Raw genomic sequence first — 16946 nt, 5'->3', positions numbered from 1 at the left:
GCGAGCCACGGAGCCAATGTCGCAATCCTGGCAAAGGCAGGATGTCGACGAGGCTGCTTGCTTAGTGCACGGTTCTCTGCCCATGCCGATCCTGATTCCGTTTGGACATCCTCCCTCGCGCTTCTCTGCCCTCCGCTTCGCCTCCCTTTCCACGTCGCCCCGCTGTCTCGTTCTCGATCGATCCCTACTCCGTGGGCAGGTGCCGCGATCGCGATCGCAAGAAAGTTCCGACGAAGGACATGCTCGATGTAATTACGATTAGAAAAAGCGAAATCCAATTACAAGTACAATAATATATGTGGATTAAATCATATTTTTCAGACAGGCTTATCGCTTTGATTTATTTCAAGATATAATTAAATTAATTCGAAACATTTTCCTATGGAATTATTTTCTATAATTTTTTTTCTTTTTTTTTTCTTTATCTTAATGTACCGTTTTGAAAATTTTATCAGACAATATTGAATTTCGTTTTAACTAACTTACAAAAATTTCGTTAGATATTACATATGTGAATGAAATAAAATTATTTCACAGATTTTATAACAAAGTTATGAATTGTACTGTTACTTTTTAATTATGCGAACGTTGTTATCGTTATGCTCGCAGTGCCTAGGCCGTGTGTATCTAATTGCAATTTTATCAAGGCATCGCGATCTTCTTTGGCAAGACGAATCCTCTTTCTAAACATGATCTGCCTGTTTGCCGGAAGTATTGCGCACATGAGGCCAGGAGAGGGGGATCGAGAGGCTGCGTTTCCGGCGGCGGAATCGACAAGGACGAGACGGGACCTCGCGCCAGATGCATCCTTCGCTGCACAAGCCTGGCGGTTTCTTCTTTTACAAGCTGGGACCGCTGGAAACGGAACTTCGCGGCTCGCAGCACACAAACCCGTGCGACCTGTCGCGACGATGCGCTCTTAACAATATACTTAGACTGCGCTTTCGTAATGTACGGAAAGGCGGACACGGAGATAGCTCGGGCTTGATTGAGGAACTCGATTATCCATTCAATTAGTGAGAAACGCAATTATCCATTTTGAAATTATCCGTCGATACCCCGATTGCGACGACGATAAATAAAAGCAAAAGTAAATGATATCATTATTATTAATAATAAAAAAAAAAAAGAAAATTAAGTGTGTGAAAACAATTGCGCAATCTGAGGCAAAGGATGCCGCATTTTCGCGATATATCTCGTAAATTATACACGTGTAATTTATTATGGCGATATGGGACTATTGTTTGGCGTACGAGTGCCATTTTCTCGAGCTACTCCTTCTTGTACAATCGTATGACTCCGCGGGATCGTAGGCGCGATTTACTTTCACCGAACGCATCGCGATGACGCCTTCCGAGGAGGGACGTTATACTCTCTTATTTCCGACGGAGGGCTCGGTCCTCGTGCACTTATTCGTTCGGCGACCAGGTTTTTCGTATTCATGTATGCAGCCACGCCCCGGTAGTGCGGTATGGACCGCGCTTCTTGCCCCAGCGTCTGGTCTACTTCATTAGCGCGGACCGAGCGGAGTAGATACACGCGCTTAACGCAACTTTACATACAACAGGAGACACCGCGAGAGCTACTCGTGCTCGCTTTTATGCGCTATCATATTCATGTTTTTTTATTTTACCGAAAACAAAAAAAAATTATCTACTAGTTTCATTGCAAAATCCGTGTAGAACACGATTACAGGAGTAGATCTTGTCGAGCTTGCTCTCGCAATTTGTATATGTAATTTCAATCACATGTACTTCGATTTATGGCTCGTTGATAAAGAATGCCTCGGTGCACGCTCGCGTAATCTGTTTCAACGTGAGTAGCGTACTCGACTATTTGACATATGTATATCTGGTCGCGATAGGGGATCGTAGAATAAATGAACCGAGCTCGAGGGTCGATCCCGTGCATCATCCCGCGGGATCGGACGCGAGGAGGATCGCAGGAGGTCGAAGCGGGACGCGGCATACCGCGCATACCGTGCATCGTGTCGATTCGGAGATTAATGGTGCTTTAATAACGTTAATTGAAGCCCTTAGAAGAATCGATACGACGCCGATCGGACCGGTATCGTTTCGAGATACCGATCGATCTTATGATAAATAGTCAGCGGCACTGCGGGCGACCGCTTCGACGCCTTCTTCGCCCTCGCCTTTTCCTTTTATTCTTCCCATAAGGATCTCCGCTTCTTTCTTTTTTTTTTTTTTTTTCTCTCTCTCTTTCTCTTCTTCTACCTCTCTATCTTACTTTCCTTTGCCGCGCGTCGTCCTCCTCCTGTCACGGGTACCATTTGTGAGCTCGTATCGCTTGGTAATACGTCGGACGTACGAAAATAAATACGTTTCGAGTCAATACATTTATTCTAATCGACAGTTTATCACAGTGCGTTCTCCGAAATTTTTAATTGTAAAAATTATAACAAAAAAAAGCAAGTGTTGAAATTTTTAATTTCAAAATGTAATAACGCAAGAAAATTTTTGAGAATGTTTTTAGTCTTCTTTTCTTTTTTTTTATTGCGAGATCAGCAGTCTAAAATAATAGCGGCGGGTTGCGGCGAGGCATATTTTAAGGTGCATGCTGTTTTAAAATAATGGAATTAGATGGTAGCGCGATTTCGATTGACCAAGCGGAGGCAGCGCGAGCGACCATGACCCGCGGATAATAAAACGAGCAACAATAGACAATGGCAGTCCCATGCTCTACATACGCAAAGCGCGGTAGGCACGCGCGAGCGGCGAGGCGTAGGTAAGCGTAAGCAAACGCACACACGAACAGAGCGCAAGTGCGTCCGCGGTCGAGTGCATACGTTGTGGCATACGTGGATGCGTGGCAGCGTGCGTGCGTGCGCGAATGCGTGTGGCGCTCACGCGACGCTCTCCATCTCGCTCTCGCGCCCGGCAACTCGCTCCCGGCCGGCCCGGCAAAAGTGTTGTCGCTAATTGTCGTGGCGCAATCGCGCATTGTCCGCGAATTAATCGTCATGAGAAACGTCAGAGCGTGCACATTGCCATTGTTGCACGGCAGCAGCCGCTCAGGCGAGCGACCCGGTCGCGCGAGCTTCGTTTGCAAGTGTTACGCGGCCTTTTACAATAATTCGGGGCGCGCGAAAGTGCCAGCGCGCGCCGAGCGCATTAGACGTTAGGATGGACGCATAAGGCGGGTAGGTGTCAAGCAAGTAGGTGGACGAACGGATGAATAGATAACTCTGCGCGTGGGCAGGCGCTCCTCCCAATGCGTCTTCGTTCTCGTAAGCTCGTATTATAAGAGCGGCCGCTGCCGCACGTGTGCGCCGCCCGGGAATCAATTCTTACTGGAGCGCGATTAGGGAAACGATTCGCTCGCGGATAACAATCGCCTTCGATGACGAAAGGCCGGCCGTGCGCGCGATCGTTAGACTAGTCTCGGCGCACGTAATCGGCGTGGGAGATGGACGGCGCCGATGACTCAACCGGATCATTTTTATGAAAGATGCGTCCGCTCGATTGCAGGACAAACATAATTATCTGTCGGATCATTCGTACGTGAGCGAGGCGATTCTACCGGTTTCACCGTCAATCGCGTCCTACGATCAAGCCCCGCGCGGTCATCGATTTTCGGGCGCTCGGCCTCGTGAGAGAGAGAGGTGCCGGGCCTCGTGCCACCCACGCGAGATGCTTTTCACGCCTCTGACGCGACTAGTTCCTTTGGCGGGGCACCGTGTCCCGGCTGTTGGCCCTTCGGATATCTTCGACATGACAGATAACACAATGGCTCTAATACGCCGCGCCGTGAAAAGGGTAAAGAGGTGCCCACGACGATGGCGCCGATGAATGGTGGCTACGAGCGATACAGAGACCCTCTCCCTATCTTATCGGATCTCCCGCGCGAGTTGCGGCACAGCCAGGCAATGCCCGGACAGTGGTTCCCATTGTTCCACGCACTCCCCCGCCGCGTCGCCCCGCATCTCGCGGCGAGCCTCCTCTCTCTTTCTCTCTATCTTTGCCGACCTACGTCCCCCGACGTTCGATCGTTCGGATCTGAATCGCTCGATTGCGCTAGATATCTACGCCGGTGTAGGCGATCGCCTGCCATAGACCGCGATTAGATTACCGTGCGCGAAAGATCAGTTACCTTTTTTTTTTTTACCTTGAAAAGAATTTCAGGCATTCTGTAGAAACCGGAACCGTTGAAACATTTAATTAAAGACTGAGATGAAAAGTAACGCGATATTACCCGAACGAAATGGCTAGGTAGACTGTTAATTTACATTTTATCGTGACTTGATCGATCGGTGATATTCCGTCATGTTCTATCACGTTAATGGATCGATCATATTGCAATAAATGCAGCCCACGTTCGTTGAAAAGTCGAGCATTGCACTACGGTGTAAATCAAACCGGGAGGAAAAAAAAAAATCCGGTCACCCACGCTTGTAAAAAAAACTTATCAAGATTCACAATCGCTCGGCAGGATTTTCCCGGTCTCGTTATCTCCGAGCGATACCGAAAGTGAGCGCGACGCCTTCGACCGCGTATATTCGTACCCGTAACGCATGTAACGCCTCTTCGTTCGTGCATCATTAGTGCTGAATGACTTAATAAAAGATTCCCGATTACGCCAGACGAGATTCCATCCGCCGCGGGCGAACAAAGGGGCGACGGATCGGGCCTCCCACCGGCCGGCCGCGTTCGTTCAGCCGGCGTGCACGAGCGCGGCCGCGAGAAAAGGCCTTTCCTGGACGGCTAGTGCCGCGGATTTATGTGGGTTAGGGCGTCGACTCCCTGCGCTCGCAAGCGCGCAAGAAAATCTCACTTGCTCCGCGCGGCTCCGGGTGACTCATACGCATCTACCCACCTAATCCGGTGCGCGGCCGCTCGCCCGTCGCCCGATCGCCAGGCTGCGCTCGGACGGAAGAGCGAGCGAGCGAGCGGGCGGGCGGGCGAGCGCGGGAAGGATTGCGACGCGCGAGATGGCAACACGAGGAAGACGAGGCACAATGAATACGGGCGAGAGCGACAAGTTGGAGTCGGACGCGAAACACAATGCGGGCGTGGGTCCTCGCGTCAGGCGGCACGACGACCAACGAGGTGAATCCGGCGATCCTTCTTCTCCGCGACGCGCGGGTACCCTCGCTTCTCTTCCCTCCGCCGATTTCACTCGCGGCGAGCGATGCGCCCCGTCTCGTAAGATCCACACTTTTCCTTTCGTCCGGACATGTGGCGGAGAGCGGAGGGATACCGACTTGTGCAAGTGTTTTGACCTACCTGTGCCCCGCGGAGACGCGCATCGCGCCCTCGTTACCTCGCGCCGCGGAAAGCTCTTAGAGGAAACCTTGAAACCGTTTTGCAGCCATCGAGATTGAGAGACCTGCCACTCGCTCTCTCGTTGCGCGGCAGAGCGAGGCGAAAATACGCGCCATTCTTCGAGAAGCGACGGGGTCATCGCGCTCGTTGCATTCGTTGCGGTTATCGAGGGGAATCGAAGCCTCGGCCGGCTCTCCGTGTAATTCTTGTTGTTTAACGACTTAACAACTGTTTTTTTTTTTTCCTTTCTTCCAAATCACAATTAAAACGCAATGAAGATACGCGCGTACAATTTAAAATACATTTTCATATGCAACACGGTTGTGAAAAAGATGATCGGCGGGTCAAGCTAGATTTCAAACGTTCAAACTTATTTCCACGCGCGCCTTAATCGCCTTTATCGTGTTTAATCCGCGCGCCGGTCGTCGAATTACATCGTGTACGTTCAAGAATGCAGGTACACGTGGCGTGCCGTCTCGGTCGTGATTTACGATTAGGTAGTCCAGAAATCGACAGTACACGGCCAATAAGAAGAAAATGCTCTCAACAGAAGCCGGCGAGCGGCACGATCTACGGTCTAGGTAAGGTGATACGCCGCCGCTCTCGCGCGCGAGCGAGCCCGATCCACGAACGTTGAACGCAACGCGGCCTGCGACGTCGGCGAAGACGTATCGCTGCGATTACACCTCGCACCGAATCCGGCGACCGGCTCTCTCGGTTTCACCGAATGCGACGACGAAGTCCCGCCGGCGCGACCCTTCAGCAACGTCAATACGATTTCTACTCCAAATTGCATCCGGCGGCATTCTTTTGGCCCGAAACATCCGTAACTTTATCCGCCCGCGATCTGCCCGGCCGCAATAAACTCCTGACGAGCTGAAGCTCAAATTGATTCGTCGGTGCCGCAAACACGGAGGTCGTCCGTTTCTATCTTATCTGCTTTTACCTGTCGAAGCGTCCGGATTTTATAGCCCCGAGGAGGAAGCTGCGGCGAGGAGCACCTGCCCGGCCGCCCGTGAGCGCGGCGGCGGCCGGGAAGAAATGATTACGGACCATTGTCGAGTAGTGTGTTTAGGATCGGTTTTTAGCGCTTGGAAGCGCGCGCTCACGTATCGGCCCGAGTCGGCGCCTGTGTTCTAAAAACCTTGAGCGACGCATTATGCCCGTCTCGCTGCGAATTTTACTCTGAACGTGCCGAAAAATTTATTACGAGCAAATAAAGCAAAAGCGCCTTTCACTTGCGCTTATTTTTCTTCCAACGACGCGACGAAAAAACGTAACCGAATTTCTTTTTTTTTTTCTTTTTTATGAGAGCACGTTTATGAAAAAAAAATACTTCGGACAAGGATTTTATTAGGATCGACGCTGACGGTGTTTCGTAGCGAAATCGGTCGGATTAGATAGCCGGGCATGAACGACGGTATGCGATACTTGTCGCCCCGGTCACGCACAAACTATATTTGTCTCACGAGTATACCGTGGACGTTCGGTCGTATGTAACGCGTAACCGAGCATAAAGAAGACTCGCCAGCGAGAGGGTGAAGACACTTCAGGGTCAGCACCGTTCGCGCATCGATATGTGGCCCTCGTATACCGCTCGTGTAAGTTCATGCCATGTTCATGTGAGTTATGCATAACTGTTCGTGCCGCGGCGACATTAAGATACCATCGATATCCTATCTCTACCCGGACGAATTGTCCATAATAACGTGCAACCAGCCACACCGAATTGCGTCTGAAGACTATAAAGAGAAGAACTAAGTAGACGCGCCGAGTTGTAATTTATGTATTTTATTACACGTTGATTATTATTTACTGCGTTTTTATATTATGTAAAAAAAAAGATGTGAAGCTCGCCCGTTTTCCCATTATATCGCGCAATGTCTTTCGCTTGTCTCTCTCGCGGGGTATACGCGGGATCGCAGGAGGAAATCGTGGGGGTAGAGAGGCATTGTCACGTTTTCTCGCCGGCTCGTACAGCATGCGAGCGCGATACGCGAGCTCGCGTCGCGTCTAGAACCTATAGTTAGGAGTTAGAAGCCCACACGGTAGCGAACATTGTTATTCAAATCAACCATTGTCTCCGAGCCCGACAGATGCTAATTTTTAAGCCCTGGCTTATTACGCGTACGGGCGTTTCCAATGCGTGCGGATGTAGAGCGGCGGACGCCCTTAGTCGGCTCGCGCCCTGAAATCCAGCTCGCGTTAAGACGACGCCCCGAGTTTCTCTACACGCTTATCCAATATCGCGCGATCCCGCCCGTTAGCCATGATCTTAACCGAAGACAAAGGAACCGTCGCCTCCTATAAACGCATTAGCATCACTTTCTCTCGGTGAATTCCTCGACGATAGTCTAATAAGCTTGATCGCCAATAAATTGCCTCGTGATCGTAGATCCCGTTTATTTTATCGTAAATTGTATAAATTAAATATTAATTAAAATTAGTGAAAGTAACGCGCATTTCGCGTACGAGGGTGATCGAATTTTTTTGACGCTTGCATGATCGCGACTTGGGACGGTGCGCGCGTCAAACTTTGCTCGGTCGTTCTAGCGCGCTGCGGGATATTTTCGAGACGGGCGATAAAGACATAAAGAAGGGACGTGCGACATCCTGCCCCGCGGGCGGGCATTGGCGAGGTATAAATCATCCGTGCGAGGGATTGCATTTCAATGCCCGCGGCTGGATAAGTAACGCTCGCGCGAGGGCAGGAGCGAGATCGCGAGCGCGACAACCGGCGCGATTGCCGATGCAACCGCTCGGCGGGTTTTATGCAACACGCGCGCGTAGTGGCGCGATATGCCGGCTATCGGAGGTGCGCATCCCTCGTTACAGATGCAGCGGGCGCGTATCCGGCAAGTGCGTGCAGGACGACACTGACGACAAAGAGAATCGTCACTTCAAGACTGACGAGCTCGTCTTTTCTTTATAAATACAATAATAGTGAAAAAAAAAAAAATAATAATTTTATCTTACAATTAGTGATATGTAAAAATCATGTAAAATTTGTACGATATAGTATTGGCACTGATTTTTTAAACGTCGGGTTTCGTAATTCCTGTCAAGAGGATATGTTGACAAAGGTTGCGACAATCAGCTGACGGGGAAGATCGTCGGTTTCGTTCGCGGCACGTCGGACGACAGATCGAGAGATGGCGTCGAACCGGGCGAGCAATCCGCACGCGTGGAACGGTTGACCACCGATAAACGCGGCGATGCACGCTTCGCAGTCAGTGGCATAAATCTCGGTCCGTGCGGCACGTATATGCGTGCGGTGGCCGAGCCACGCACTGGGCGTGTCGCACGCAACGCTCGGCACGTGGACAGTCGGATACGCATCGGCAAGTTTCTCTCACACGAGACGTCAGCCCGCCGCTGTTTCCGCGCTAACGTAAACACCGGTGCATCTCGCGCGTGTAAAAGGTTTATTACCGGAGCAATTAGCGTTACGCTGGGTGTCCTAATTTTTCGATTCTAATTTCCTATATATCCACGGTATTCCGAGGGGCGGCTAGTTGCCTAGGACAACCTGTATATTTCGCACGTGTTACAAGATCTCAACGTTGCAGATATTTCCACCACCCTGCGACCGCATTGTCTGCAATCCGAACGCGGAAGACCTCGGCCGTTTCGATCATTGCGCGACTATTCGTACGCCGAACGCGTCCAGTTTATTTTCAGGCAACGAGCGACGCGTTCATAAAATTTTTTCCGCGATGCAGATATAAATCTCTTCGGCGCAACGTTACGCGAAGGTGACGAACGACTTATTGTTCTCTTCGCTAGTGAGCTCGTCTAAGTATCGTTCGCTCGTACAAACGAATCGTACGCATCTGGTTACGACTTTGGCGCATAGAGGCGCGTACGAAGGGTGCGTAATGCACCTTCCGTAGCACGAGACGTGACCAGACGCGGAGCGTCCTGTGTCGATGAAGTGGAGACACTGGACTCGGCGGCTGAGTCAGTCTCTTAGAATGTACGGTGGCATTGTGCCTGACGCTGGCACGGGAATACGAAACGAGCCCGCGCGAAGAGAGATGGCCGGCGTCGGAATCATTGTTCGACCGAAATATCGTCGCGCTCTCGAAATCACGCTCGATCACTCGAAAGAATGTTAAAGTAAAAGCTCGAGCGCATCGAATTTCCGTAAAATCACGGCCGCGCGTGGACCGCTCCTCTCCTTTGCCATCCTATCGAACGCGAGAGATAAAAGTGAATTGAGATTATCCCGACTCACCTCCGGATCGCTGATCGTCTTTGCGCCAATTCGCACGCCGTTCTTTGTAATAGCGAAAGCGCCGCCGCAATGCCGCGATTGACGGTCTTCCCGAGTTTTGCAAGCCGCGTTCGAAGCCGGCAAATATACGACGTTTCTCAATAATTTTGTGCAATTATGAAACCATGTTTCTTTTCAAACAGCACCCGTAAATTTCCAATCGATATCGTACTTCGAATAATGTATTATTTTAATTTATTAATTTTTCTTTTTTTTTTCTCTTTTTTTTTTTATTATTTCGATGAACTATCTTTACGAGAATCGCGGAGAGAAATTTTAGTTCTACCGTACACGACTTGATATCTTAATTTTAACGATGATTGATTAATATACAACCAACACAATGCTACGAATAAAATATTCTTCGACATGTATCTTTTTAATAATCGATAAATTATGCAATTATGGGTTAAGGACTCGATCGCGGTATGTGATGCCGGGTTCACGACAGTTAGGCCTCGCTTCGATCTTGGCACTTGGCACATGCACGGCTTCGACGAACGCACGTTTTCGCAATCGGCATCTTGAACTTTCGCATCGGGGACGCTCGCTCGTCGCGCGAATGAAAACGTTCGAGTGGTCGACGCGGGTCTTCTTGCGATATTATTACGTGATCGCCGCTCGCAAAAAGTGTGCCCCAGTGGCATAATCGGCGCCGATTTCCAAGGTGGCCCGTTCGATCGGATCGTTAACGTTGATTCGCGCGCGGATTGCGCGAACGAGCCTAGGCGGTAATAACTACGATAATCGCAGGTGTTATTCGCTGCGGTCAGCGAACTGGTCGTCAGGTCGGATCTCTAAATTGTCGATTACCACGATTTCGTTCGCTCGTCAATCGTGCGAGCAGATGGTCGAAGCGATAATGTCGGTTACGTCGAGGACGCTAAATTTATTAATTTGTCAAACCGGAAATATATATTACGCGGCGTTACGCGCCGCGGATCGGTGCCGAGCGATCGTTCGAGATCCCTTTGAACGAGACGAATTTCACAATCGTACGGCGTTACCGACGACGCGCATGTATATTCAGGAACGTTTATGCAAAGTAATTCGAATAAATATGCAACGATGTAAATGTCAGATATTTGTACCGCGTTTATGACTGTGGGCTTTGATGTTAACGGACACGTTGCACGTTATACTTCCAAGTTGGACGGACGATTATCGAGACGGCCGATGAAGGACGGGAGGGAGGCGAATCTTTAAGGATATACTTTAGAATTCTCCGGCACGCAAATGCGCGACATTCGTTTCGCGAGGGATACCGGCGCGAGCCTACAAAAACGACGGCCGTCGGTGAACGCGAGAGAATTATAAATATGCAAAAATCTAACAATAAGCGGGCAGTTAGCCGAAGAGATCTACAACCGCAGAATGTTAATACATACCGCGCGTACACGCTATCGGGATAAAAGATAGACAAGTAGGCGTATCCGACGGAGATATCCTTCCCTTTGCTCGAGCTTTTTTCGCGCCTCTGCGCTTTGCCCTCCTGCCGTCCGCGTTTCTTTTCCTCCTATGCTCGTTCGCCAGGGCTCGCCGGGCCCTCCCTTACCGCGCGCTCGCATATATGATTTCGCACGTCGCACCGCTAGCGCGGCGTAATGGAAATTCAAATTTATTCTTGTCGCCGTGTACGCGGGACGCTTCATTAGCGCGATCTGTATGGGAATGCACGCCTTTAACTGCCTCAACGGCCCGCACGGCGATAATTTAATTATTACGTTAGATTTGCTAATTCGCCCTAAGGGAGACGGCGCGGCCCAGCGAGACCGCTTTTTCTTAGGGGCGGTTTAAGGAACGAAGACCGATCTACCTCTCTCTTTCTCTCCTTTCCCCGCGCTTCCTTCCCCGCGTCTCTCTTCGCTTTATCTTATTCCATCTTCCCGTCCTGCCCCTTTCTTTCGTGAAACTCGCTCTCGCTCGAACGACCCGGGAAACATTCCACGCCACCGTCTGGTGTCTCGTCACGAGAAGCTTCGTCGTCGTATCCGTTACTCCGTTTTTGCTATCTCGATCGAGCGAGCCTATCGATTAACCGATTGATTGCCGCCGCTTCTTCTTCCGCCGACACGCCTTCCGCCGTATCCTTTTTCTGCCGACCACCCTGATTTTCTGCCCGTGAGGTCGCGCGCGATCATTAACGTGAAATTAAAGAACGATATTGCGAGAGAGCGCGCGTCCCTGCCTCTTTCTCGGCACTTTGCCGATATTACGATTCGGACGTTTACCTACTCTTTCTCATCGACGCACTCACGTTTATTTGTGTCAAATATTAGAACAAAAGATAAAAATTTGTGCGACTTACCAGTCAGCATGTACTTCAGCGGAGTTGTTGAGTCTGGCGGTGACTGTAACATAAGAAAAAAAAAATTAATGTAGACATGTATATTTATTAATAAGATAAATAAAAAAAAAGTTAAAGTTTTTTTTTAATGAACATTTTATTTAAAAAAATTATCCTTACCTAAGAGTTGCTCCGCCGATGTAAGATGCCCGTCCCGAGCCTGCTCCTCCTCTCAGATGGGATGTATCGGGTCGTCTTTCCTCGCACTGGACACTCGCGGGATAGTTCACGGCACTCCTGTAAAATCGTAATGCAAAGTCCAAAAGTCAACGTTTGATTCCTCGATTAATTCGTTAGCAGAACGAACGACACTGAGAATTTGCGTCGAGCAACGAATGAGACGGACCGCGATATCAAATGTTCCCCGCGGACTAAATTTTCTTTAAGTTTACTTGCTCGAAACAGATTGATAAATTGAGTCGCGACGCGATCGCCGGAACTTGCCAAAAAAAATTTTAATGAGACCCGGTCGGAAATGCCCGATCCGACGTGGAGAAATAGACGGTCCGTGCACGGTGCACCCACTACATAACCTTGTCGTTCCGAAGCACTTATTTCGAGGCACAAAACAAAGCGCAGGACGATCAATAGAATAACACAAGAGTCCAAAAAATGATCGTTCGTTCTGTCGACCCGACGACGTCGACACTTATTCTTATGCGAGACTATGCCATCCGCAATCACAAATACGCGAAATTGCGGAGCGATCAGTAACACGTGCTCGCGCTCGAATAAACTGCGACAATAACACTGACCGTCAGAGATTTCGGCCCTTAGATAGAAAGACCTTCATCACGAATGTTGCTTCGATGCTCGCGTATCGTCGCCCGACCACAAGTATGCGTTATCGCGGCGTAATAAAGAACGAGACAATTCACCTTTACTTGCTCGGTTGAATGTCGGTGAATAGACCACGACGGTGTCCCGTGCAGGATGCTGCGGTTCGTGGGACTCCCAGGGCGAGGCGAGACACAGGAACACGATGATAAGTCTCGAGAACCTCTCAACATGGCCGGCGTACTTCCTCAACTGCGCGAAGGGTCGCGTAGATTGTTGGCGATCAGGCGATCGATGGAGCGCTGTGATTGGTCGGCGCGCTAGGGTCTTCCATCATCCTCTTCCCCTAGACCGTCGCCTAGCACCAAATACGAACGCTGGCGGTCGCGGGTGAAGGGCCGGAAAATCGAGAAGACCGTCGTCTTCACCTGGAAATATAAAATAATTCAATATTAAAATTAAATCTGCGTGTATTTTAAGCGGCAACAACCCGAGTAGAAATTTATCTAGCTGATCTACTACAAGTTGTCATTTAAAAAAGAAAAACAAAATCTGTCTAGCATCGATCGTCTAGTCACTGTCCAGCGCGGATTATGTATGTAAATAAATACCTAAACGTTTTTTCGCCGCGTACTTGTTTACTGTTGCGTGTTGATCTTTCGCAAAGCTATCTCGACTGCCGAATTCGCCGGGCAAAAACCGGTTCTTGCTGTCCGCTGCCCGCGCGTCCTCCACCTAGCGAACTCGAAGCGCGAGGATTGCCGGCCAGATGTCAACATACGGACGTACTCACACTACCGCGGTGGTCGACTGGTCCGTCGAATTCGGCAGTCCAACGTTGCGTAAGGTCAGAACGCGCAGTAGACTTAGCATGCGGTGAAAAACTTTTAGATATCTTCGCTTTTCTAGCTCGTTATCAGCTTGTAATAATGATCTAGTACCGAGTACGTTTCGAGTGTTACATTTCTGGCTCAGTTCTAGACAGTTTTGCTAGACAGCCACGAGATGAACCACGAATTGGCTAATTAATTATTAGGTAACGATGGGAATTAATTTCCACTCGGGAATAAACGGCTATAATAAAATCGATCAATAGTCACACTAATTTTTTTTATTTAAGATACGAAACTCGGTTTGCAACTATTTCTAACGTGAATTCAAGTCGAGGCTAATTAATTCGTAAAAAGAAAAAAAAGAAAAAAAAAATTAATAAAAAATAAAAAAAAAAATTCTATATATTTTCAATCAAAGTGATTAATTATTTTATCACTAGTTTCTTTTTTATACATTACGTCCTAATTTTTTTACGTTATTATTGGTAGTAATTATTTTTTGCGGGTGTATCTTTTTACATATGTGTGGTGACATACAAATTTACTCGAGGTGCTTAGCCTCGCTCCTTCGATCTGCTTATTGTCCACCGCGCGGCGTTGACATTTGTATAGTATATCGCTTGTTCTTAGCCGTGACTTGCATTTATCATAAATTGCACTTATCTGCTCGTTAACGATAGGCACAGATTCAAATGACAAAATGTATCATGCACGCGCTCTGTAAATCGCCTCTTGTTGACGCGCGCAAACTATCCGCGCGTAATCGTGTATCGTGCGAACACATACCGTAATGCCTTCATAATATCTAGGTACGCTCCACGCGATCTCGCTTGGAATATATATATCGTTATTTCATAATGGTCGCGGGTAGTGCGTCCGTCGAATATTATCGAGGCGAATTACGAAAGAAATTGTCCGACCTCGCGTTGGGCGTTGCGAATAAATTGACCGCTCGTTGTTAGTATCAACGAAGGGGCAAATAAAAAAAAAAAGAAAAAAAAACATGTTAAATACAAATATGTCAAAAAGAAGACGTGCAAAAATTAATACAACATAAAAAAATTAAAGATAACAGCAGACTGCTGTCTCGTGCATTAATTCATATTTGTCGCGTGCACGATGCATCGCGCAAGGGTAGTTTCGTCTATAAAAAAAAGCAAAAAGAATTTTATTCTCACGACGGTACTCGACGACGGTTTAAAGCGCGTCTCGGCGATCTCGAAGTGATTTACATCCACGCTCGCGGGTGAGCGTCATCCTTTCTTCGACGCGGCGGGACAATAGGTTTCCCGCGACACAGTTTGTAGTATCGAATCAAAAGCAAATTGCTGTGCGTACCGGCCGAGCGAGCGGCCCGCTCTCGCATGCGTGCGGCTTACAAATGTCTGCCGGTGGCTCCCAATTACGTAAGATTATGACATCCGTGACACACTCGCACAGGCTCACGCATGTGCGTGACGCCCTCCTTCCGTGACGGGCTCACCGTCGCCCGTCGTCCTCCGAGGCCACCCGTCCGCGTTCGCTCCCTTCGCCACGGCCGCGGGAAGAGAAGCGGGGAATCGTGGCTCTTTTATTTTTTTTTTTTTCACAACTTTCGGACCTTTCCAGCGGTGCAACTAATTGCCGCGAGCGACACTCGCGATCTCCGGGTATATGCACGCGGGTTCACGACCGCATCGCGTTGCGCTGTCACGATTCACACAGTCCCTCATTTAGCGTAGATCCTTTTCATCTACGCGCTAGTAGCGAATTCTCACATTTTAGTACCTGACCTATAACTGCGATACTTTATTTTATACATTTAATTTTGTAACTATACTAATTATAACTTTCATTTCGATTTTATCTCATATATGTCCGGTGCAAAGCTATGGTTCTCGATCTCCTAGAGACAATATTAAAAAAAAAAATCGTGCTCGATGTTTTGCTGCATTAAATCGAGCAAAACTCCGAACAATTTACGAGTCTGTTCCGCTCCACTGACGGAAGATCGGCAGAATTGCAAGCGCGCCGCGACAGCTGCTTTAACCGTGTTAAAATCGATCGAGAGCGTGACGTCCGAGGGCACCAGATGCGCCTCGCGTTCACGATCGCAAATTGCGGAAAGTATTCGGAACGCCGCGATCACGAGCTGTCGCAGTACGATGATCGTTGTGATTCTTCCCCTGCGTACTTTCACAATGGCCGATACCCGCCCGCAAGCACAATTACTCGCCGCGAATCGAGCGCGGCTCGATCTCGCGTGTTTTCTACCGGATTAATTCGCCCGGCTGCATCGTCGCGTGTTCCGACGAGCCGGCTCGTGTAACTAGGGTATAATGAAGTACAACTTCGATTCTGATTTACGATTCGCCTTACTTCACCGGCCGCTTCGAGTCCCTCATCGCCTTGGAATTATGCGCGCTCAGGCTCGCATTTACTTGGCGTCATTTTGCAAGATTTCGCTGGCTCCGATCCCTCGTTTGTAATTGGATCCGAGCTTAATACATTTATAATGCAAAGTTATTAACTAACGTACGATCGCCGCAATTACCCGGCCGTGTGTTTTGCCGCTTAACGAGCGCGATCTTGAGAAACTAGCCGCGCAGCCACGAAACGAAAGACGCGGGCTTCGAACGCGGTCAGTTGCCGATGCCGGTAAAAGGGCAGGTGGACTTTTTACGTTCTCGCGAGGCGACAAAGTTCGCGGCTACGAGCTAACCCGACGATGGAGCGAGAGGGGAAAGTGATCGAAAGAACGGAGAAAGAGAGGCGCCTCATCGGTAGGCGACGGACGAAGAATATGATTTTGTTTTCATATTCCGAAGGTAGACGAGGCGAGGTGCATAACAATGAACCTAAGCGGCCTTACGACCGGAAGCGAGGGAGGCACACGCGTATCCGGTGATGCGAGACGTCTCAGAGAGATACAATTCTTTTCGATAATCGTCGTGGAAAAAAAAGTATCGAACGCTTGTACATTTATTTATGCATTTGTCTAAAAACAGAATAAACATTTTTTTTCTGCAAAAATGACTTATTCATTTATCCACGTAATTCGTGACTCACGTCGGAGCGCAAACGCGGGCTATTTACGCGAATCGGATAGTTTCTCTAATTTCCTTCACTCTTCGTGGCTCAGGCCCATATCATTCACGGCGCGCGTCATTTATCAAGCCTTCAAACTACGAACTTCACGAGCGCCGGCGAATCGCCACTCTCTCTCGCACTTCGGAATCGCCGCTATTACCCGAGTAATCGCTCCAAAACGACTGACTCTTTTACCGCGGCGCCGCGTTAAGATACGCTCGCGGGAGAGACAATATAACGCTGTGGCATTAGCGCCGTTTATCTCCTCCATCAAGAGACATTCTTCGGACGAGCGACCCGTTTGCTCCGCGGTCCGACTTCGAAAGTGCCCGGCCGATCAAAGTAAATCAGCCGTTCGTTCG

General features: G+C 49.1%; 1 protein-coding gene across 1 annotated transcript in view; it reads right to left on the bottom strand.

Moving 5' to 3' along the window:
• LOC139102424 (knirps-related protein) overlaps positions 1 to 16946 on the bottom strand; it is a 103262-nt gene that overhangs the window by 27780 nt on the left and 58536 nt on the right. Inside the window, exons 3-5 of the mRNA XM_070656308.1 lie at positions 12784 to 13110; positions 12026 to 12142; positions 11867 to 11909 (exon numbers count right to left, since the gene is read on the bottom strand). The gene's annotated coding sequence lies outside the window, so the exon portion shown is untranslated. The remainder of the gene's footprint in view (positions 1 to 11866; positions 11910 to 12025; positions 12143 to 12783; positions 13111 to 16946) is intronic.

Source organism: Cardiocondyla obscurior, linkage group LG05 (assembly GCF_019399895.1).
Source record: "Cardiocondyla obscurior isolate alpha-2009 linkage group LG05, Cobs3.1, whole genome shotgun sequence".
In the NCBI taxonomy this organism is placed as follows: domain Eukaryota; kingdom Metazoa; phylum Arthropoda; class Insecta; order Hymenoptera; family Formicidae; genus Cardiocondyla; species Cardiocondyla obscurior.
The sequence above is the reverse complement of the archived record's forward strand: the minus strand, read 5'-3'. Positions and strand labels throughout refer to the sequence as shown.